The 24,301-nt window shown below is 42.5% G+C and overlaps 1 protein-coding gene across 1 annotated transcript in view; it reads left to right on the top strand.

The window, feature by feature from the left end:
- The window catches only part of Cachd1 (cache domain containing 1), a 220,359-nt gene that overhangs the window by 53,018 nt on the left and 143,040 nt on the right, over positions 1–24,301 (top strand). The window lies entirely within an intron of this gene.

The following is a 24,301-nucleotide window of genomic DNA, read 5'->3' as shown; positions in this document are numbered from 1 at the left end:
ATTTCTTACTTCCATAATATGGGTTTTGTTTTTCCCCAATGTTCACTAAGAGCTAGGAGGCTTACTAGCACATAGGCATGACTAGTGTTTATAAGAGCACAGGTCAATGAGTAGGTTTGTACCACAAGGTCAGCAGCAAGGTCAGTAGGACGGTCTTGGTGTGATGAGTATGATTGGCTGCTCTGAGGACTGGTTGGCAGAGTATGGCTTGTTCTTCTTCCCTGTAGTGTGTATTTGACCTTAGAGACCTGCTTTTTTAAAAAAGAAAAGATTGTTTTATCATTATCATCATCATCATCATCATCATCATCCATGTATGTATGTATGTATGTATGTATGTATGTATGTACGTACGTACGTACATGAGGACACCAGAAGAGGGCATCAAATTCCCTGCAGCAGCCAGCTGTGAGCTTCTGATATAGGTGTTGGGAATTGAGCTCCAGCTCTCTGGAAGAGCAGCATGAAGTCTTTTTTTTTTTATTTTTTTTATTTTATGTGTGTGCTGTCACTGTCTTCCGACACACCAGAAGAGGACATCGGATCCCATTACAGACGGTTGTGAGCCACCACATGGTTGCTGGGAATTGAACTCAGGACCTCTGGAAGAGCAGATGATGGTGCTCTTAACCATTGAGCCATCTCTCCATCCTGAAGCATGTACTCTTAACATCTGAGTCATCCTCCAGCCTTTGTTTTTTAATTATTAGCCTCTTAAAATCAGTCTCTGTTAGTGGTATAGACCCAACAGTTTAGGAAGTGCTTCCATGAAACCATTTTCCTGCCTTTGGTTGAGTTATGATACAGTAGGGTACACAAATCTTCATTGTGCAGCTTGGTGCATTATAAATGTGTGCAGCCACACTGCCTCATGTCTGCCTGTTTTAATAGTGGGATTCCTAGCACATTTGATGGCTCCTGGTCATATCCCCGGTAATCCCTCCTCCTAGAGGTACCACCTTTACAGAAAGGAAAGGAAAACAGGAGGTGGGGTGGGCAGTTCTGTGACTTGTTATCTACATTGCCCAGAGAGCCCTGACACTTCCTTCTTAGAGGTACCAGGCCTTGGACTGAAGGCCTCATGAGTGCTTATTCCAGACAATACTAGGCACAAAGATGACTTCTTTCTTATGCAGAGATCTGAAGCACCTGCTGGTGATGGTGCCCTCCAGGGTTTTATAGTTGTGGCCTCAGATCAAGCAAGTCTAACGCTTGACAAGGGTATGTTGAGCACTGTCACAGATAGGTGAAGGTGATGCCCAGAGGAGATGTGGATGCAGGCAAGGAGCACAGTGTCTCCTCTCCTCTTTATACCTGGTGGTCAGATATACAAAGGCTGAAGTGCACGTCTCTCCTTCAGAGGCAATGAGGAAAAAAAAAAAACCATCCTGGTGCCGCACTTTTGACTGTCTTTAGAACTGGCAAAACCTACTACCGTCTTCAAGCTACTGGTCCCTCATCCCTCCCCATTCAGGGGAGGGATGCTTGACTACCAGCAAGAAAATCTGGTCAAGCTGCAGTATTCTCACTGAGAACTGCAGGTGGCTTTAAGAGACCTGTCTGTGGATTTTTCTAGACATTGACCAACTTTTTTGAAATACATTCACATACCATACTGTTTGTCCATCCACACAAAATATTTCTGTGGTTTTTAGCATATGTTAAGACACAGGGACTAACTAGGAAACACTACAATTTACGCATCATCTCTTCCTCTGCTTTCTTCTGTTGTAACCAACCAGGAATCTACTCTCTGTCTCCCGAAGTTTCCCTATTCTGAACATTCCCTTTGAATAGTCATATCTGAGGAGTCCTTTGTATTTGACTTCTTTCAATTAGCCTAAGAGTTCCAAGGGGTGCTCATGGTGGCTGCATATCAATGCCTAATTCCCCTTTATTATTGACCCCATCGTGTACATTTGTCACATTTCATTTGTCTATTGTTCTATTAAAGGATATTTCAGTTCTTTCTACCTTGGACTCTTAGGAATACAGTTGCTTGGCGTTTCCAGACATAGTATGTTTTGTAGGCACGTGTTTTCATTTCACCTGAGCATATGCTTGTGAGTGGCTGGGTCATATGGTAACTATTTAATCAGCTGAGGCACAATTGGGCTTTTCCACGGCGGCAGACCACTTTTTTCCTAGTTTGATTTTTGGTTCTGTGATAGACACCGTGACCAAATGCAGCTTGGGGGAGGGAAGGATTTATTTCAGCTACGGATCATCATAAGGAAAGCCAGGGCAGGAACCGGAGGCAAGAACTAAAGCTGAGACCATAGAGAATACTGCTTGTAGGCTTGCTCCCAGGCTGATATTCTGTCTACCTTTCTTATACAACACAGACCCACCTGCTTAGGGTTGGCACTGCCTACTTTGGTCTGGGCCCTTCTATGTCAATAAGCAATCAAGAAAATGTCCCAGGAATATCCCCAAAGACCAGTCTGATGGAGGCAACTCCTCAGTTGAGGTTCTCACTTCCCAGGGAACTAACATCTCACCATCCACACCAGTATTTGAAAATATACCAGTATCTTACTGTTTTATCCTAACCATTCTTGTGGTGAAATAGTTTCTCATTGTGGATTTGATTCTTATTTCTCTAATGACTGGTGGTGGTGAACATCTTTCCTGAAGAAATAGATGTGTGCTCATCTTTTGAAATAGTTTCAGTTTTATAATTTTTTAAATTATGTGTATATGTGAGCACAGGTTCTCAGAGGCCAGAAACGTGAGACCTGCCCCTGGAGCTGGAGTTCCAGTCAGTTGTAAAATGCCCATGGGTTTAAGAACCAATCTTGAAAACTGCAAAATCAGTATTCACTCTTAACCATGGAGCCATCTCTCCAGCCCATGTATATCTTTAGTTTATTTTAAATTATTTGTCGATTATTATTTACTCGTAAGACTCTGACATGTAAGTTCATTGTCTGATAGGTATAAGTGCTTTCTCTAACTCCAAAGGTTGTCCCTTCACTTTCTTGACAGTAATTTTGAAGCACAAAGGTTTTGTAAATTTGAATAAAGTGTGCTTGGTCTGTTCTCATTGCTGTTTATGCTACTGGCGTCTCATCTTGTAGAGCTTGGAAGGGCTTGACCCGAAGCTTCAGTTCTTAATTATACCCAAGTGCCACCCAGTTTTAAAGCAAACGTGTTAAGTCACTGTGAATCCTGTTCTCAATACTGCTGCTGTCCCTCCCAGTTGACTCGCTATTTGATATTCTGGAATTATTATTAATGTATTCATGGCATTATGATTCGGTTCTTTTAAAAGCCCTAAGTATTTTTGCTTAGTTGTTTTGTTTTGTTTCCTTTTGAGCAGTGTCTTATTGTGTACTCTGGCTGGCCCGGAATTCACTCCATAAACCAGGATGACTTTACACTCACTGCTTCTGCCTTCCCAGTGCTGGGATTAAAGGCCTGAGCCACCACATTAGCCCAAAAACTCTTTTTACAGGCTAGTTGTGACAATATATAGCATCTTTATTTTCTTCAGATTTCATCTAGGCTAGGGAGAATTGGGTATGTGAATCCGCAAGGTTGATGGTTGAAAGGGTAATTACAGAAAGAATATATTACTATGCCATTTAAGAGGTTTACTGTATTTTTTAAAAAAATGCTGTGTGAGGTTGCTTTTATTTTTTTAAACTACATTTTATTATTTTTTTTTGTCCATCAGGGGCATGCCTCCGTATGTGTGTGGCAGTCAGAAGACAACCTGTCAGAGTAGGGTTTAAAGGACCAAACTCAGATCAGGCTCACCAGCAAGTGTCATCTCACTGGTCCTGGAGGTTGTTTTTAATATGGCAGGTGAAGCATTTCATAGCATCCCAGAAAAGACACTATTGGGATCCAAGGGAGGCGTGGGTGCAGCTAGGCAGAGCTGCTTACTTCTGGTCTAGACATATGGAGAAAAAGCAGGGCTAAGAAGACCACATGTCCTTTAAACTCTCCCCACCCCACAGAGGTCTCCTAATAGCCAACCAGGACCTGCCTCCTAATAGCCTGATCAGTATGAACCGATCAGCATATGAACCCACTGGTGAAGTTATAACTCCCTCCACAGTCACTCACTTCTCAGCAGCGCCACCAACTGCGGACCAAAACCTCCAGTCTACGAAGATTCTCCAGGGACACTTTATGTCTAAACAATAACAAAGGCATTGTTTAGTTGAAGCTGGGTTTGGATGCCCTCCTCTGTATGTGCTGTTATAGAGGAGTCCTAGGGCATAGCTCCTGGATCCATCTTAGCCTAAGCAAATATATTGCTTACAGTCCTTCCTCTGCTCTGTCTATTCTAGATGCTTTCTGCCACGCCCTGTGCTTCAGTTTACTTTTCTGAAGCTTAAAAAAGCAAAACGAAACAATAACAACAAAAACCAAAGCCCCACGTTCCTGTAAATCTTTGAACTTTTAAAAATGAAAATATATTTGTATATAAAATGGAAACATATGCATGTATGTGTGATAATTGGAAAAAAGTCAAAAGTGTGTGTGTGTGAGAGAGAGAGAGAGAGAATATGAATATGGGAATATCAGAAATTGTCTCTAGAGACTTCAGTCCATGGAGGTTGAACTGTATTCTTTTCCAGTCACGACTGCACTGTTTGTAGAAGACTTTCCCATGCCCCGTGCTTCTTTGCTCTTCTTCCTAATGGCCAGGAACCCGAGTAAATAGAGTATTCGAATCTCTTTATCCAAGTTCAGGTCTGGTGTGTAGAACTCTGTATTCAAGTGACTAATGCTTACAGAATAATGTTGAACTGAAAAATCTGTAGAAAAAAAGGATACCATCTGGCAATTCTTCTTCTTTTATTCTTAGTTTTGCTTGTATAATGCAACATGAGCACTCCAGCTCCTCCTGATGGTGTAGCTTTCTGAAGTAAATGGTGTCAGCTCTGAAAGGGCTTCCAGGTCCTTCTGACTTTTGCTTTTTGCCTTTCTCAGTATCCAGCTCTGGGCTTGTTTCCCTGAGAGGTGGGATGGTTGGAAGGGGCTCTCAATGATCACACTCTGGCGAACATGTGAATAAGTTTTGTCTGTGGATAAATATTGATTACTGTGCAGATAACTTCTACATGGGAGGACTCGCTCCTTTTTTTCGGAAGTGAGATGGTTTATTATTGGGTGATGTCCGCTCAGCATCTGTTCTTATGTAGCATGGCTTAGGATCTTGGCTTGAACCCTTATCTGTTAATGTTGTGCTAATAACTGGTCTGTTCTGTGCCTCAGTTTCCTTTGCTCCAGGGATGTGGGTAGGAAAAGTAAAGTATCTAGCACTGATTTTTATAAGAAGGTCCTATCAAATACACTGTAACTGCCCGTGTGCCTCATTGAGTTCATGAGTCAGTGACAGCTAGCAGGATGGTAGCAGGAGCCAAAGAGGAATTCCAGAGAAGGGTTAATCAAATGATGAATTGCAAAATGGAAGGGAGGCTTTATCCTTGGGATCCTTTTTTTTCCTTTGCTTTGCTTTGCCAATGCTGCCCCTCCCCCACCTCATTATGTTGCCACTGTTGCCCCTGACTGGGGTCAAGCAATCCCCCCGCCTTGGTCTTCAAATAATTGAGACTATAGGTATCACGTGTGTATCTCCTTGTAATAGTTCTGATAATCTCTGTAAACTATGTAACTCTGAAAGTAAAGATGGAGCTGGTGATGATCAGGGGATGCTAGCTTTGTTTCTTTTGCCTGCCATGTTCCTGGATTTTCCTTTTGCTTTGTGTATTTTCTTAACATCGTAATCCCCTAGGCAGCAGACACTTAGTCCTTTGTCTTAGAGGAAACAAACTCAGTGAGGTCACAATGCTGGGTTGACACTGCTAGAAAGTGAAAGGAAACATATAGACTTGATAGGGCTAAAGAGATGATTCAGAGGACAACTTGCTCCTGTCTGCGAGCATAGTAAAGTATCATCAGTAGAGTCAGGGATTGGTGCTTGACCATCAGATGGGTCTCAAGTTAGGCTGGTTATTGGTTGGCCATCCTCCCAGTCTCTGTTCCATCTCCTTGTACCTGCATTTCTCGTAGACAGGATAAATTTTGGGTTGAAAGTTTTGTAGGTGGGTTGGTGTCTCTATCACTCCACTGGGGTTCCTGCCCTGCTACAGGAGGTGGTCTTTTCAGGTTCCATATGCCCAGTGTAGCAAGTTATTCCCCCCACCCCCGATTTTTAGCCACCTCCCTTATCCCAGGTCTCTGTCTTGTTCTGGAGATGCCCTCTACCTCCCCACCCCTCTCAATTGCAAATTTCCATTCATGCTCATGTAAGTTTAATCATCCCTCCTGTTCCCCCCCCCACACCTGATCCTGAATACCCCATTTCCTTCCCCATCCCCACTCCCTCTCAGTTTCCTCCCTTCATCTGCCTCTTATGACTACTTTATTTCCCCTTCTAAGTGAAATTCAAGCTTCCTTGCTTGGGCTTCTTTGGGTCTGTGGAGTGTAACATGGTACCTGTATTTTATGGCTAATATCCACTTATAAATGAGTGTATACCACACATGCCCTTTAGGGACTGGGTTACCTTACTCAGGATGATATTCTCAAGTTCCATCCATTTGCCTGAAAAATTCATATCTTTGTTTTTAATACCTGAATAGTATTTCATTGTGTAGATGTACCACATTTTCTTTATCTATTCTTCAGTTGAGGGGCATCTAGGTGGTTTCCAGTTTCTGGCTATTATGAATAAAGCTGCTATGAACATAGTTGAGTAAGTGTCTATGTGAGATGTTGGAGCATCTTTTGCTTATTTATCCAGGAATGATACACCTGGGTCTTGAGGTAGAACAATTCCCAGTTTTCTGAGAAACTGCCAAATGGGTTTCCAAAGTGGTTGTACAACTTTGCACTCCCACCAACAATGAAAAAGGAAGTGTTCCCCTTGCTCCACATCCTCACCAGCATGTGCTATCTCTTGAGTTTTTGATCTTAGACATTTGGCACTATCCAGCAGCTGACTCAGACAGTACAGACACCCACAGCCAAACAGTGAATGAAGCTTGGGGACTCTTAGGGAAGAATGGGGGAAGGATTGCAGAGCCTGAAGATAGGAACTTCACAGGAAGACCAACAGAGTCAACTAGCCTGGACCGTTGGAGCTCTCAGAGTCTAAACCACCAACCAAAGGACATAGACAGACTGGACCTAGGCCTCCCCACACATATGTAGCAGATATTCAGCTTGGTCTTCATGTGGGTCCCAAAATGGAGCTATCCCAAAGGCAGTTGCCTGTGTGTGGGGTATATTCTTCTAGCTGGGCTGCCTTGTCTGGTCTCAATAGGAGGAAGAGTGCCTAGACTCACAGAGACTTGAAGTGCCAGGATGGGGGATACCCAGGGGGCCTACCCACTTAGAGGAGAAAGTGATGGGGGATTGATGGAAGGATTGTGGGAGGGGGTGACTGGGAGGCCAAAGTGAGCAGGATGTAAAGTGGATAAGTAAAAGTAAATAAATTAATCAAATGAGAGAGAGAGTGGGGTTCAGCAGTTGAAAGCAATTGATGCTCTTGCATAGGACCATAGATTGGCATCTAGCACCCACATTAGGTGGCTGTAACTCCAGTTAAAAGAAATATGATTCACTCTTCTTACCTCTGAGGACCTCTACACACATGTGACAAATGTATAACACACACACACGCGCACACACGCACGCACACGCACACTTTGTATGTCAGTTTCTACTTCTGAAGCCTCTGTATGCTAGACAAGAAAATGGCATTAATTCTGCCAAGAATGACATGAGAAATTTAGCATTCAAGGTCAGAAACGGAAGAAACAACAATAATACATACATATGTGTGTCTGTATGTATACAGATGTATGTATATATGTGTAATAAGATCATACACACACACATACACACACACATACACACACACATACACATACACACGTGAATGATTTCCCCCCAGAGTTTAAAATTACAGCAATAGTGAGGAATTTCCCAGCAATTAACATATAGTCCAAGAAAGTCTACTTGAAATTGCCCACAATTTAAGCAAACCCCCCAGACCTTCTCCTTCGCCCTCTGGCAGCTGGGTCATAACTGGATCTAACTGCTTGTTTTCCCTCACTTGTGCTGCTCCTTTTGCTCCTTCTCCAGACATCTCTTCTGCCACATTGTATCACTGATCAGATACTATAAGGACCTTGAAGTGCTTAAACTTTTAGAGTTGCTGCTGCTGTTCTTCAGTTTCAGGTGCAGGTCAGGCATGAGCAGGTGCTGGCTAGTATTTCAGTAGCTCCCCACTGAAATATTGAGGTCATTACTAGTCTACGGATCACAGTGTACAGTGTACTCCCAATTAACTAGCTTCCCTCTGGACAGTTGCAGTTCCCAGTAGCTAGTGGCAACATTACCTGTGAGGCTAGAGGTGAGGCTGACCTTCTAGAGATGGGACTCTTGCAAGGGAAAACAGTGACTACTGCTAATTTTATTACCACCCCAGAGATGGTAGCCGAGGATGAGTCTCAGGAATGTATGCAGCAGTATGCAGCAGTGTTTGCTTTTTTGTTTGTTTTGGCTATGAGTATATTCTTAAAATTGTTTTTACATGGGCACGTGATCCAAGAACTAGAAAGCACTCTGTGTCTCAGCATTGCTTGGTTAGCTATATGTGCTGTGTATTAACATCCTGTTGTTTAAATTGTGAAGATGAGAACTTGAGTTTCAACTCAACTCAGTTTGGAGCCACAAAGCCCCACGTGTGAGAGCTGGTGGGTGTCCCTGGCCTGGTCATGTAGGCGTTAAGTGCCACCTATGAGCAGCCTCATTTTGTTTTAAGACTTTCTATGGGGTGTCCTACTTCAGGCAGGAGTCTGTTTGTCTTACTTCATGCAGGCGTCTGTCCTCTCTGCTTCCTTTTCTCTTTCATTTACTCTTTGCTTATAAAAAACTGTTTAATCAGTGACTCATGGCTATACAAACCATCAGGCCATGATGACTACAAGTGTCTTAAAAAAAAAGTTGGAGAAAAAGACAAGCAAAAGTAGTTAAACAAAACAAACAAACAAACGCTCCACATTTCCAGAACAAAAAAAAGGGTCTACCCTGTCATGGCTTGCTTTGGAATCTGCAAAGTCCTGAGAAGGCTGGCTCTCCTGTAACAGGGGCTCTTTTAAGTTCAAGTTTAAAGAGGCTGTGGGTGAGGGGTGCTGGGGATAGAAGCAATTAAATTAAAGTTTTGAGAAATTGATGAAGTGAAGCATTGGCCAGGGCCTGCTAAAGTACAGAAAGCCCTCCACGTGTATTTATTTTTTTCCATATGAGACTTTCTTTTCCTTACAAGTGTCTGGAGCCTACTCTATGGGGTGCCTTGGCTCCTGCTGAGAATGTTTCTCCCATGTGTCTTCCATCTTCTGGTCTCTCTTGCCTCTTCCATTTAGCCAGAGAGGCATGAGTACATTAACCAATGGAACCTTTCCAGGCATCTTGTAAGCCCTTGGTCTGTAGCACATGTCCCAAACCTGCCTGAGTTTTATGCTCTCTCTCCTCTCTCTCTCTCTCTCTCTCTCTCTCTCTCTCTCTCTCTCTGTTTGTGTGTTTGTGTGTTTTGGGGGGCAGGGTAGGGATGGGAGGCCTGGGAGAGTCAGAGACAGCTTTGTCTTATGAGGACATCTTTGGTAAGACTAACAAGAAAACTAGCTGGATTCTTAACAAATGCTATAAACAGGTGATTGCTAAAACTGTGGTAAGCAGTCCAGGGCAGGGACAGACAGCCTTGCTTGTAGGGGATGGATGCTGCTTCTCTGCACAACTTTTCTGCCCCTAAAGACACAGTCATACATCTCTAAGTATCAGCCAGGTGACATCTGCCTCTTTTTGTCCTTTTCAAAACCATTACAATTTGTTATGAAAATGTGTGAAGCCCCTACATTGTTTTTTATTTAAACAGTCACCACCAAACTGTTCTTCATGCCCTGGCTTGAGGTGAGGGGAGAGGCCTTTGATCCTTGTGGAGGCCTGGTGATGGGAGCGAATCTCCTGAGTGTATCTTCCTGCTGGGAAGCCATTCTGTGTGTTATCCATTTTCTGAGGCTTTAGGGTCTATGTGAATTGAACTTTGCCCTCAATGGGCCAGTCTCACTGACCTCCTGGATCTTGGAGGCTTTCTTCTCTCTATCTGTTCTGATCCTCTTATCACCGGGGCTTAATACCAGTTTCCTTTCCCTTTAATAGTCAAGTAGATTTTTTTTTTCCATTCACCATATTGAAATGATTGTCCAACCCTATAAAATGTTGTGCTTCACATTGAGTGGCACTGCTTGGCAAGTCCTGATTGGTAGATGAACACTTATTGCCCTTTGTGGATACTGTGATGCTAAAACAGTTGCATGCAAAAATCTAAAGAGGGCTTTCTAAGGCCCCTTCTTAATTGGGGTCTAACAGGAGCTGTGTTTCTAGTTGTCATTTTGTATTGCCAATTTGCCCAGCAATTGCTCACGGGCCCTCACTGCCTCACCACACTCATCCTGTATGCTAATGTATGCCACACAGTGCAGGATGAGTTCTGGAAAGGAGAAGGGGATGTGGTTTTTGAAGGCTTTATCTCCATTTATAATGTGAGCAGCGCTACATTAGAATTCTGCAATACTTAATAAGCCTGGTATTTAAAATGAAATCTCTTACACAGTCTAATTATGAAGATCGATATTATCTCAGTGTCCTAATGTGAGTTCAGTTTAAACACTCCCTCCACCCCATCCCCTGTTACTGAAGGGAGGTCCACTTAATTTACTGCAAATGAAGAAGTATTTTCGGAAGACTAGGTTGACATTTAGCATTCTGGTTTGAAAACCCTCTGACTATTAAATATTTAATGTGCTGCAAAGCATTCTTAAAAATTAAATATGAATGAGTTTTAGAAAAACCTTGCAGTGATATAAAAATTGAGATTTCCCCCCCTTCTCTATTTCAAGCACGTCTCTAGGGAGTCTTAATTATTTTTAATAAAGATGACACGTATTTGATCAACAGGAGGACATCCTTAAAAACACAAAGTTAATAATGTACAGAGAATCCTCCCGAATACTTGGGATAGATGATTAGTTTGGTATGGAGGTTGGTTCCTCTTCTCTCTTGTATTTAAAGTTATAAGTGAAATGGAATGGTCAGACAGAGCAAGCCCCTCTGCGAGGGAGGATGACAGTCATCTGTCTGTAGCTTTGCTAAAGTATTGACTTCCGCTTATAGGCTTGTGAGATTTAGACCATTAAACTATTTTCTGTGGGCTCTGAAAAAGCATTAGTATTATGCAAGAATAGCCCTGCTGACCTTGAGTTTTTGTTAACACTTTTTTTCTTCTAAAGATATTCTAATAATTGACGACACTCCTAGTAGCATTGGAATTAAACAGAAAATTCTGGAACTTGTATTACAAGGTTGACATCTGAAAAAAAATAGTATCTATGTTTTCTTATCATGTTCCTACTTTTTTGCTGGGTTTATGGTCCACTGATATTACATAATGTCTTAAGTATGTGTTATGAATTGGGAAAACAGCATTTGAATTCCTGAGACTTCAGTCTGAAATGAGCCCTTATTAAAGGGTGCAGGTCGCATAGAGTGGTTCAAAAATACATTACATTAAATTCTATGAATTTTTCCTAGGAAACTTCCTTTCTAAAAGAATGGCTTAGAGCCTTTTACTTTGTCAGGAGAGTATCATGTAACTTTCACGAATATGCTTAAATTTTTTTTTCTGCCTTTGTAGATAGAAGAAAAAACATTGGTCCCCTCTCTCTCATTTCTTCCATTTTGACTAGGTAAAGATAACATGCTCCAAATGGAAATGATCATTGTTAGTCCTTTAATTACTCAGCTTTGAGATATTTCTAGCATTTTCCATGCATTGCTCAATAAATGGGGAGCTCTCTGCAAGAGTCTGCAATATCCCTTACAGCTTATTTCCTAGTTCTGGAGCCATCACCTGGCTCTAGGCTGTTAATGTATACCCTCACTCAACACACAACTCTCTCTCTCCCACTCCTCTCTGTCTGTCTGTCTCTCTCTCTCTCTTTCTCTCTCTCTGCTTCATTACAATAGAAACAATAAAGGTATCATATATTGAACGCTAATCATATGCTAATTACTGTGATACATAATTTATCTTATTGATGACATTGAGCCTTATAGAAAATTGGGGGCAGGGAGAGGAGGGACATTGAGGTTAGTTTATGTGCCCCGGGCCACTTGACTAATAATTCAGGGAGCTAGGATTTGAGCCCACGATAAATAGCCTTTGGCCCTAGTATCCATAGTGACAACTCAATTATTGCAAATTGGCCTTTCTTGGATGCATTGTTGGCAAGTTACTCAGCTGTAGCCGAGGTCTGATCGATTCATTCATCTTCTCTGTGACATTGCTTTTCAAGTCTTCCAAATTTTGATTCTAGACAGCCCACGACTTTGTCCAATTCCACATTCTTATCCTTCCCATTGGTTATAAGTGGTAAAAGTTAGCTACAATTCTAAGTGGTAAAAGTATGCTTTCAAGATTGGCAGGCATGATTCTTCTGCTGGGACCATTTGGTGCCTCTGGACCTACTCAGTGCCTAGCAGGCAGCAAAAGTCAGATGTCCTTTTGTGGTCAGAATTTTTTTCTTTGTTCTTTTTCCTGTTTTCCTTTTTTTTGTTTTGGCTTTGTTTTGTTTTGCTTTTTGAGGGTTTCTCTGTAATAGCTCTGGCTGTCCTGGACTCCCTTTGTAGACTAGGCTGCTCTCGAACTCAAAGATTCACCTGCCTTGGCCTCTTGACTGCTGGGATTAAAGGTGTGTACCATCACCAGGTACTTGCATGCTGTTTCCCTGAGCAGAGGCAATTTAGCATTATTTGGGGCCATCCTATAGTAGGCACACAACTAATCAATTCATAGAAAGGGCAGGAATATACAGCAGCCACAAGAGAATCATACCAACTAGAATAACCAAGAAAACACTTTTGGGAGTAGCTTCCTGCTTAGAGAGCATCTTACCTCCAGTTTTCCCGTAAGTCCATCCTTGAGGCTCCTTGCTAAGTAAAGTAGCACATACCTGTAATGCTAGTGCTGGGCTCAAAGTCAGCATCAGCTATAAAATGAGTTTGGGGCTAGCCTGAATTACAAGATTCTATCTCAAAGAAAAAGAAAAAAAAAGAAAGAAAAATGAAGGAAAGGAAGAGAAAAAGGTTGGGGAAGAAGGGAGAATGAAAGGGGCCCACTTATTTTCACCTCTTTGTAAAATCTCTCCTGAACTTTTACTCTAACATTTAAAACATCCTGCAGTTATCTGTTTACAAATCTTAACTCCCTCCATCCTCTGCAACCCCAGAGCTTCTAGAAGATATGGAAGTCTCCTGCACTGAGGTGGCATTTACCTGACAATAAATACCCAGCAGGAGGTGTTCTGGACAGAGAATGTAGCCAGTGACACACAACAAACCAGCCCCTGTAGAGACCCTCAGTCTGGGCAGGTAGAGTGAGTGCCTGCCTGGGTTTGGATAACAAAGAGACAGGAGAGAATAAGGAACAAGTTAAGGAGCTTAGGATGCTCATCATATGGATCTGTAGACACAGTTTGGCCAGACTTGAATTCCTTGCTGACCTTCTCCCAGTAAGTTCTTCAAAGTGCTGTCTTTTTATAATTATTTGAGTTCATACATCACACATGCACACATAACCCACCTTGACCATTCATCCCAAGTCACCAACTTAATGATAATCAAAAGGACAACACAGTTATTATTGTCAAGAATTAAGAGATTTCACTCAATTTCAATTTTTGCCTTGATTCCTTTATACTTTATACGTACATAGATGCCATTATAAAAAGGCTAGTACCAAAGAATGGGAAACAGGGCATGGCAGATGTGCCAACAACTACTGGAATTGCTATTTTGTATAAACTGGCATTTCATATGAAATGGCTATACTCTGAGTGCAAACCCACCCAAAGGTGATGGTTTTAAAGGAGGAACAGGGAGTGCCAGGGTACTAGAGCTGGAGGATGCTGGGCAGATGTAGTTGCCCAGAAACCAATGTGGCTGGAGCAGTTTAAGGTAGGAAAGAAGGATGGGAGAAGCTTGGAGGGCTGGGATCACACTGGTAGGCTGGAGAAGAATATGTTTTGTCTTTGCTGTAGTTGTAGTTGTAGTTGTAGTTGTAGTTGTAGTTGCTGTTGTTGTTTTACTATGAATCTTTCCAGAAAAGAGTTTGGTGGCTGGAAGTGGCAAGAACATTGTAGTCTGATCCCTGTTGAATATGAGGTTGAGCCTGTAACACAAAACTAATGGTTCCTTCTTGGAAGACAGTATCTTTTTGGCAGAGAATGCTAATGGGTGAGATGAATTGTGTAGGTGGCCAGTGTCTTCTTGATCCCAACAGAGTCCTAAAGAGAAGCATAGCAGACTCTAGTCTGTGGGGACTTCAGGTGGGAACTACCACAAGTGCTTAGGTCACCAGGATTCATTCATGGACCCTAAGAGCAACTAGACTTTTTAGAGGCTGAGAGAGAGATACAGCCTTGAGCTTCTGGGATATTAAGAAATGAATACTAGACAGAGCTATCAGCATTATTGTATTTCAGATGTTTCTATTTGACAATAAGAGCCTTGGAATAGCCATGCCATGTAGTTATGGCTCATCCTAGTGTTTGTTTTAAGAGCATCCATCCAAAGAACGCCAATATTATATGCTTTCTTTTATTTGTATTTGTTTTTAAATTTCTTATTTTGTGTGGGAGAGAGATGTATGTGTGTAGAGGTCAGAGGACAACTTTATGGAGTAACTTCTTTCCCCTTTGGTTCCAGGGATAAAATGTGGGTTGTCAGGCTTGAATCGTCACACAGGACACAGGAAGTGCCTTTACCCACTGAGCTACCTTGCCGGCTCCAATGTGTTCTTTCAGTGGATTATAAGTTGCCATCAGGAGACAAAATGAAAAGGCATAGATAGATTTAGGATTCTTGAGAACTGTTGTGTCCCAGGCAAATGGACAGACAGCCTGCCAGCTCTCTCTTCTACTCCACAGGCTCTGTTAATGCTAAGGCTGAGACTGTGGCTCCTGGCTACATTGTGTTGTGGGGCACGGCCCTTCCTTAGGCTTGCAGTGACCTGTAGAACATCTCCTGTGGCATTTGCTTTCCCATCCCACTTCTCTGTCTCCTTTGTGTTCTTTAAGATGAGACCATCTTGGTGCCAGTTCTTCACACAGTCTCCCTTGGAGCTGGCTTATTTATCTATGTTCAATAACAGAAAGCAGAGCTGGATCAGAACTGCCAAGCAAACATTTCCCGAATGTTGAGCTAGGGAAGGCTAACACTGGGACAAAAGGAGGTTCTCTAGGCCTTCTGCAGTTGCTTGAGGAGCTCAGGAACTTGATCCCAGAGTCTATGGCCCAGACTCTGGGAAGCCTAGTGTTGTGTGAGGAACAATTCTCACTGCCAGTATTGGACAAGAGACAATGGACGTTTGTCATGCACAGGCCTACTCTTAGTCTTCTCATTTGTGAGTCAGGTAGGAACCCAAACCTCTGCCAGCGGCATTACAAATCTGAGTGGCCATACCTTTTCTCTTCCCTATTCATCTTTAAACTTGAACTTGGAGATATGAGTGGTGAGCAGCTCCTGAGATGACTGGAGGTTTAGAAAATTGTCCTCAAGTTGACTAGTAGACATACATCCCCACCTGCTACCTTCATGTCCCTTCTTTCTGTCTCAAACATTGTTTTACTGAGAACTAAAAGTGTACTTCAGAAATTTGGATTGAAACAGAAATTCAACATGAGATCATGATGACAGACATGGCAGGAGATTCACAGTACACATGTTGATTTGAGCATTCCCTGGTATAGGACTCCCCAAGCCGGTTAGTAGACCACCAGGGTACCTTGATGGCTCTTGCATAGCAGACCTCCTCTGGGCCTGTGGTCCAGTCTGAACTAACTGTGGAGGCAGGGAGGACAAAGAGTCAGCATTTTTATATAGGAAGCAAACCCAAGACACGGTGCATGCTAGGGTATGAGCAGCAGTCAGTGACAGGAAACCAGCAGAGATTGCAGCGTGCAGCGTGTATTGAGCACTCTTGTGCTCCCTGCCACGCTCTTCACTGATCACTTAGCCTTTGCAACAACAAAGGGTAGATATAGAAATAGTTTATTCCATAAAGTCACCTGCTTGAAGTGGGTTTAAAGGTTTTAGTATATTTCTGGCTTCACGCAGCTCAAATGATCTTATTTTATAGGACTTCAGCAGCATAAAGAGAAATCCTGGTTGCTTTAGTGGTCACTGTGCCCAAAAAAAAAAAAAAAGGGATGTTGAACTTAGTTCAATAACAGCTATATGGATTGCTTTCTTTGCGTTAGGTGGTTATAAGACTCAGGTACAGAACAAATCTTGAGTTTGGTTGTATGAAATGCTGATCTATGGCTCCAATCTCCATATACATCAGATTTAGAGAAGAGCTAATTATGTAAGAACCTTCTAGGTACTCCTAAAGGATGTGGTCTGCTAAACACCAAAGAGTCCTGTATCAGGAAGCCTTTCCAATAAGACGGAAAGCAGAGGCACTGGGCATTGGAGCATGTGTCTACAGCTCCACTGTAAGTGCACGCCGGAGCCAGAGTCTGGCCTCATTGCCTCGAGAAGCCAGGCCCATTCTACCATCCCTTCCTCCTTTCCAAGAACTCATGCCAAATTCAATATTTACTTGGTGGGGAAAATAATTTGATGTTCTGGTTTCTTCTTGTTCAGGAGTTTCAGATAATTTCCCTTCCTGTTCCAACTGGCATTGCGGAGTAAATAAATATGGTTTTATTTTGAATTTGGTACGCGGTACATACAGCCAGGTTTTTTAAATTACATGAGAAATTGGCATGATATAAAATTGAGTAGTGCCAGTCTGAAAGCTAGGGAAAATACTGGGTTCTGTCTCATTGGTGACTAAACATACCTTCACATACTTTCATGTACCTTCCTTCTCTGTCAGATGATCTAGACAACAGATCCCTCCATGCTAGCACATACCTAGAAGGTTACTCTGACTCTTCTGTGGGTTTGGAGGTCTGCTGCTTAAATCTGCACAAGGTTTTAATAATTTCCTGTGAAATAGTTGCAGTGTGGATTATTCCAAAGCCTAGACCTCAGTTCTCATTAGACAGCCTGGGTGGGTGAGCAGCAATTGGTTTTGCCCTGGATGAGGGTCACTGCTAATGCTCATCAAGAAATATTTGCAATAAAATGTGAAAGTCAAGATCCAATGGCAGTGGTACTCCACTTGAGTTCACTCCACTTGGATGGACCTGGGAAGTATCAGGCATCTCAGATACTTCCTGCCAAGAATCCCGCATATGGGGTAGCTGGTGAGGGTTAGGCATGGGAGAGAGGCTGCAGATGTGGAAGAGTCTCTTTTCCCACCATCACTGCTTTGCTTGGCATGTGCAGGGGGCCGTGAGAGGACCACTCACTTCTCCTGCTACTTTTCTCAATACTGGAGCAGGAACCTTGTCTGTTGAGAATGCTAGCTTGGGAGCACCTCTGGAGCATATGACCCAAAAGCAGTTTTCCTCCATGACCTCTTAGTGTAAGTGTCCAAAGCTTTGGGTTAGGGTTAAACCAGATGTTGGGTTGTCTGGTCAGCTGCTCTCCTTCAAGTAGTTAACAAGGGAGGAGTCCCTGCATTGGAGTGGGTCCTGACCACAATCAGGTTTCTGAATGAAGGAAAGAAGGCATTGAACTGAGATTAGAAGCCAACCTTCTAAAGACCTTTGGAGCTTATGGTGTCACAACTGACATCTTTGCTGTCAAAGCCAATTACTGAAAATGTGTTTTCATTAAATACCTCATCTCTTTAGAAGGCTTCAGCAGTGCTAATTTGGAAAAATTTCTAATGTTGGGATTGGGGCCTAAGTAATCTCAAATGATTTTGTTTCTGGGAATCCTTCTTTTGAGAGTATTTTTTCAAGTTACTATTAACTGAGCTCTTATTATATGCAAAGATAAATCCCATCAGTCACTGTAGGTGAGAGTAGATCTTAAAGATTTATTTATTTATTTTATGTGAAGAGGGCATCGGATCCAATTACAGATGGCTGTGAGCCACCATGTGGTTGCTGGGAATTGAACTCAGGACCTCTGGACGAGCAGCCAGTGCTCTTAACCCCTGAGCCATCTCTTCAGTCTGTGAGAATAGATCTTAATGGTCCATGTCCACTGGCTCGTAGGGGTCACCACAGAATCCTGCCACACCCTTTCTACCTTTCTACTAGATTGAACCCTACAAGCTGGAAGGAATTTATTCATGAAAATTATACTGTAAACTTGAGCCCAGAGAGCCCGTCATTCAGCAAGAATGTTATTTAATAATTATTGCTGACAATCAATCGTGGCACAGAGCTTGAACAGTCAAGAGCAGTTACTATGACATTTGTTATGCGTGATACATACCCTGGCTCTGGGGGAACTTGAAGAACAAGACATCTGGGGGAGGCAAAGGAGGCATGCATTTGATCATATTGGTACCACATTTATTCTGTAATGGCTAACTGATCTAAATCATGTCTTAAAATTTCACACTTAAACTCAACATTTGTGAGAATTATTCTCCATTCAAATCTTCATCCTAAAAAATTCATTGCATTCGTACCTGGCCACTCTCCTTACAATGAAGTGCAGAGATGCATTTATAATTTTTTAAATCAATTAAAGCCAGGTGTGTTGGGACATACCTTTAGTTCCAACACTTGGGAGGCAGAGGCCAGAGGAATTTGGAGTTCAAGGCTAGTCTGAGTTCCATGGTGAGATTAAGTCTCCAAAAGAAATGGTGTAGGCTGGAGAGATGGTTCAGTGGTTAAGAGCACTGGCTGCTCTTTCAGAGGACCTAGCTTTGGTTCCCAGCACTCTGTCTACTGTCTGTAACACCAGTCCTAGTAGATCTTCCACCTCTTCTAGCCTCCTTGGTTACCAGGTACATATGGGGTATACATACTTAAATGCAGGCAAAACGCATATACACAGAAATTTTTTTAAAAATTAAATCTGTTTTAAAAGTTAAACAATGAAGGATGAGAGAGATAGTTCAGTGGCTAGAGCAGTTGTTTAGCATGCTCATGTTCCTGGGTTTAATCCCCAGGACAGGGAGTGGGGTGGTAGTGGTGCAGAATTCATAAGCAAATGGCATTTCCTGAAAACACTTTCATAACAGGAAGACTGGGCTCTCAAGTCTTACTTGGACTCTCAATAAAATTTACTCCTGCTATTAAGTTCTCTTATTTAGGGTTTCTAATGCTATGAAGAGACACCATGACCAAGGCAGTTCTTATAAAGTACAACAGTTAATTGGGGCTGGTTTACAGTTTCAGAGGTTCAGTCCCTTATCATCATGGCAGGGAGCATGGCATCGTACAAGCAGCTACCGTGCTACAGAAAGAACTGAGACATCTACATCATGACCTGAAGACGACCAGGAGAAACTCTCTTCCACACTGGGTGGAGCTTAAGTACAGTAGCCTCAAAGCCCACCCCCACAGTGACACACTTCCTTTAACAAGGACACATCTATTCCAATAAGGACACACCTCCTAATAGTGTCACTCCCTGTGGGCCAAGCATTCAAACCACTACACCTAGTATTTTGTAGGATCGAACTTGACTTCTCCTTTTAACTAATTTCTTGGGACAGTTTCACTGTATAGCCCAGGCAGCCTTGAACTCTTTTCTTCCTGCTTTAGACTTCCAGGTGCTAGGATTGCAGATATGCACCATCACTTTTTGCTCAGGTTTGCATTTTGTAAATGAAGAGAAACTCAGCCATGGGAGGCCAAGTGACCATCCTGACTGTAGAGCTAGTGTGAACAGAGCTGCATTTTGTCACTGTTCCTGAAGTTTTGTGTAAGTTTGGCATGACGATTATGCTGGAAGGGCATCTATTTAGCTTTCTTCTGATACAGGGTATCACCTATGTAGCTTTCCTCAAACTCATGCCTCATTCTTCTGAGTGTTGGGATTACTTCTGATGCCATCATGGCCAGCCTAAAGCATGTGTTCCATAAAGCACATACCAGAATCACATGTTTTTGGATCCTATATTAATGAGTATTTGAAAAATACACAAGGAACACAGTATTCAGGGCTGTTGTCAGGATGGCACTTGTTACCATGTCTAAGGACTTGAGTTCAATTCCCAGAACCCACATAACAGGAGAGAACCAACCCCAGGGAGTTATCCAACTCTGACATCCACATATGTGCACACACACAAAATAAATAAATGTCTTTTTTTAATTAGCAGAAATCTCATTAATTCCAGAATGCAAGATTGCAACTTAGTTTAAATTCCAACAGTTGTTCTGTATTAAGTTATTTGAAATGTTTTTTTCAGACAACTGTTTCTCAGTCTCCTTCCATAATGCAACCTCACTCAAGCACTGTAGGGATGGACAGCAAACTGAGTCAGGCAGATTGTATCCCTCGGAGGGTGATATAATCTACAGAGATGAGACCCTTGGGAAGCTACAAATCCAGGTCCTTGAAGCTCACTCGCAGATGATCTGGATCAATCGGTTCCTGGACTTGTCACAGACCCTGGGTAGGTTAACCCTTGGGTGTCTATAAGGACCATATGTATTTTGCTTTTATGAGAAGATGCATGATCGGCTCCGGGAAGTGGGTCTCTGGCTCTAAGCATGAGGATTGATTGTAAAGATTAAATCCTTTTCACAGCTTTTTATTTCTTGGCACACACACATTTATTTGGTTACCCATTCAAAGACCTCACCAAGCGCCAACTCATTTGCATAATTTCCAGCTCTTCTTCCTGGCTTGCAGTCCTCCGGCCTAACCCCATCTTTTCTGTTCCATTCAGTTCTGTTTCATTGCCACTCTGCCCTGGGAAAGCAGACTCTTCGTTACCACATATGTCTTCGGTCATTATCATCAGCCCAGGCAGGGGCCTCTTTTTAGAGCCTAAAAGCTCAGTCTGATCTTTCATATTGTCCCACACTTAGCAGCAAGTCCTTTAGAAGAATTTTCTTGAGGCCAAGGGGCCTGCAATGTAGACTGAACACGGACAAGGATGTTCTGGAATCCCTAGGGTCAGGAACTTCTCCTGATCTAAAAGAGAAGCTTAGTAAATATTTTCATTAGTATTTCCTACTATGTGACAGACCTTCTGAGCAGATGCTCAGAATTGCTTTCTTCTCAAGTTCTTTTTCTCTATTCCTATTTAAATGCTGCCCCAAAGTCAAGCCTGTGGCTTCCTTCAGCCATCTTCCCCTCTGTGAACTTGGACAGCATGCTGAGCCTGTACCAAGCAGTCAGACCTAGAAAGACTCTGTATGGCATTGCTTAGCTCGGGTCCTCTTTCCCCTCCCCCTTCTTTAAATTAAATTCCCCTCACAGTGAGTGTATAAACTCCTTGACAGCACAGGACCACCATGTTCTTTTAAATTCACTCACTTATTTGTTCATTCACTCATTTATTCTGCATGGCTTCTGATTCTAACAAGGTTGGCTACAGTTTAGCTAAGTACCAGCATGAAAAGTCTGGACAATGCATAGAAATCTATGCATTTATGGTTTCATTTTGTTTTTCACATGCAGAATATGGAAGGTGTATGCAATATTGAAATGCCACCCCCAAGAATAAATGTGCAGTTATTAAATACCCTTTCAAGATGAAACCAAACGGAGGCTGTAGGGATATGACGGGGTAGATGGGTGAGGAGGGTGGAAGCAGGAGGGAACATTTGGCACCGTTGGCAGAGCGTTTGGGCAATTCCATTTTCCATGTCCAAGCGGCTGCCTGGCACATTGTCCTGAATATCACTTACAGCTATTGCACTGGCCACAGTCTGGCTTTTTCTAACATGCTGACTCAATTTGCTCTGCTTTATCCCCTTTGAAAGCCAAAACAACAACAACAAAACCCCAACAACCCCTCCTAACCTTTATTGCACTTAAGCAAGCATTTCCGCCTTGTTCTGTTTCCCTTTGTTCTCTGGGCAGTTTACCCAACAGCTCTCTTGCTTTTGAATGCTCCAACTGGAAGTCAAGTGATCACAACCAGAAATTTTGTTGGCTGAGATGACTTTATAGTTTCCCCTGCTAACTCAGAGGGCCTGCTGTTTTCTTTCTTCTTGTAATACCTTTTGAGGGGTATGGTGAACCCAAAGAGGCTGCTGTTTGTGAAGATGACACTTGTCATCCACTTGAGACTCACCCATGTACTTTACTATTCAGAGATGAGCTTGGTTTGAAGGATGTAAAAGTGAAAGGCCATCAGATCAAGGAACTCTCAATTTGTGTGATCCACTATTAGTGGTGGTGGTGGTGGTGGTGGTGGTGGTGGTGGTGGTGGTGGTGGTAGCGGGGTGTGTGTGTTAGAGCTGAGCTTCAAGGAACTGGGAAGAGAACATTGATGTTCAAGGACTGTGTTGAAAGAATGGGAGATTTTCAGTTTTTTGTTTTGCTTTTGTTTTTGTTTTTTAATCTCAAGGATTAAAAAGATACCTTCTTTTTGCTAGCTGGTTGAGCAAACAACTAAAATACAATAGCCATCTGTATGGCTTAATAAACTAGTTTAACAGGGACACGAATCATTTATACTTACCATGTGTAATGTAGTGTGGCCGGGAGTTAAGGCCTAAACTAATTTGTAGAGAATTACAACAAGGCTTGGAGCTAGACACTCAAGAAGTCTGGAAGGAAATGAGGTAAAATATAAACAACACTGGTTTCCCCTGAGCAGTCAGACAGACTTCTTTTTTTCTGCTTTAAGCATTTTCAATTTTTCTACAGGAAACATATTACTTTAATTGTGACTCCACTACAGCACTCCTACAGAAGGGAGCACTCACCATCACCTCCTCATTCCACTGAGGGTGTGTGCGCTTCAGTGGGCGTGTGCGCTTCAGTGCCTAGATATCTACTGAGGGGTTTTTGCTTTACAGCTATCATAGAATGACTGCCAGTAAGAGAGTATACGTAATCTTTTGAAAAGATTATGTACAACAGGATGGACCAATAGAATTAGAAATGTTAACACGGTGGTGACCACAGCACATTAGCAATGTCTTCAGTGTCATGGGTGATGAACATAGTGAAAAATGCCCTTTAGACATATAGAAACAGCCTCATCAGGAACCCCACCACACCCAAGGCTGCACCTAATAACCAGAACCCAGCAACATCACTCATTCAAGATAACTAGACACAGTCCTAGAACCCCATGACACCTGCTGGACAGTACATAAGCAGAGACCAAGAGCAATGCTCTGCTCTGCACATCTGGGGAGATACCACCTTAATCTGGCCTACAGCTGAAGAGTCTCCTCCAGGATCCTGACTCTCGATTCAGAGGCTTCTGTTAGAGGCCTGGACCTGGCCTTCACAGGTGAGCAGTCTTAGGAGGATAGGCCTCGGATTGTGGTTAGGAATTTAGAGTGTGGACATTGTGTGAGGACCGTCAGCATAAAAAAAATATAACTTTTGTTATACTAACTATATCTCCCTTCGTGCTTATGGCATTTTCATTTTGAGCTAGAAGAGCTCATTTATGTCAGGTGCCAGCACCTGGCAGACTATAAGCATCATTCAAGGGTTAGCTATTATCCTTGTTCCCAGCGGTTTTTGAAACAAACAAAGGAAGTCTGTGGGGTTGGACTTGGACCTGGGCTGTAATTGGTTAGTGAAGGGCTGGACCTGCGCTGGAATTGGTTGGTGTAAGGCCTTCTGTTGTGTTATTCATTTCTTCTAAATTCTCCAGTGTAAGCTTCTTCCTCAAACAGGTTTCTGTAACTAAGCTTTCTTCTTTGTTATGTAACTAGAGCAGCTTGGTTTATCCGCTGCCAGGCTCTGTGGTGTTCAGAATCTAGTTTTTATGGCAAGGGTCAGGTGTGAACCCCCACATTTTATTTTCTCCCACACAAGCAGCATGATCAAGTGCAGATGATATTTGTCCATTCATTCATTCGTTTGTTTGTTTGTTTGTGTATTTATTGTGTGTTCTGGTTGAATCTCAGAGTGCATACCCTGCTTTGAGTTTGCCTTGTCTTTGAAAAGTGTATGTGTGTGTGTGATTGTGGGAAAGGGGGAGGAAAGAATATATTTAAATTAAAATATATTTAAATTCACTACTTACAGACAAGCCCAGCTCTCATTTGCTCAGTGTCTCTGTTTGATATACGTCATTTCTTTCACATGCACTTTGAGTAAGTCTTGCTTTGCAGCTGGATTCAAGGCAAGTCAAACCTCAGATCCTTAGTTTCTTCAACTAAAAAACAATATGAGGGAAAAGCTGGGGCCCTTCAGTGGCAAAGTCTCTCTC

This window comes from Grammomys surdaster, unplaced genomic scaffold (assembly GCF_004785775.1).
Source record: "Grammomys surdaster isolate TR1022 unplaced genomic scaffold, NIH_TR_1.0 341, whole genome shotgun sequence".
Lineage (NCBI taxonomy): Eukaryota > Metazoa > Chordata > Mammalia > Rodentia > Muridae > Grammomys > Grammomys surdaster.
This window is presented reverse-complemented; position numbering and strand designations above follow the sequence as displayed.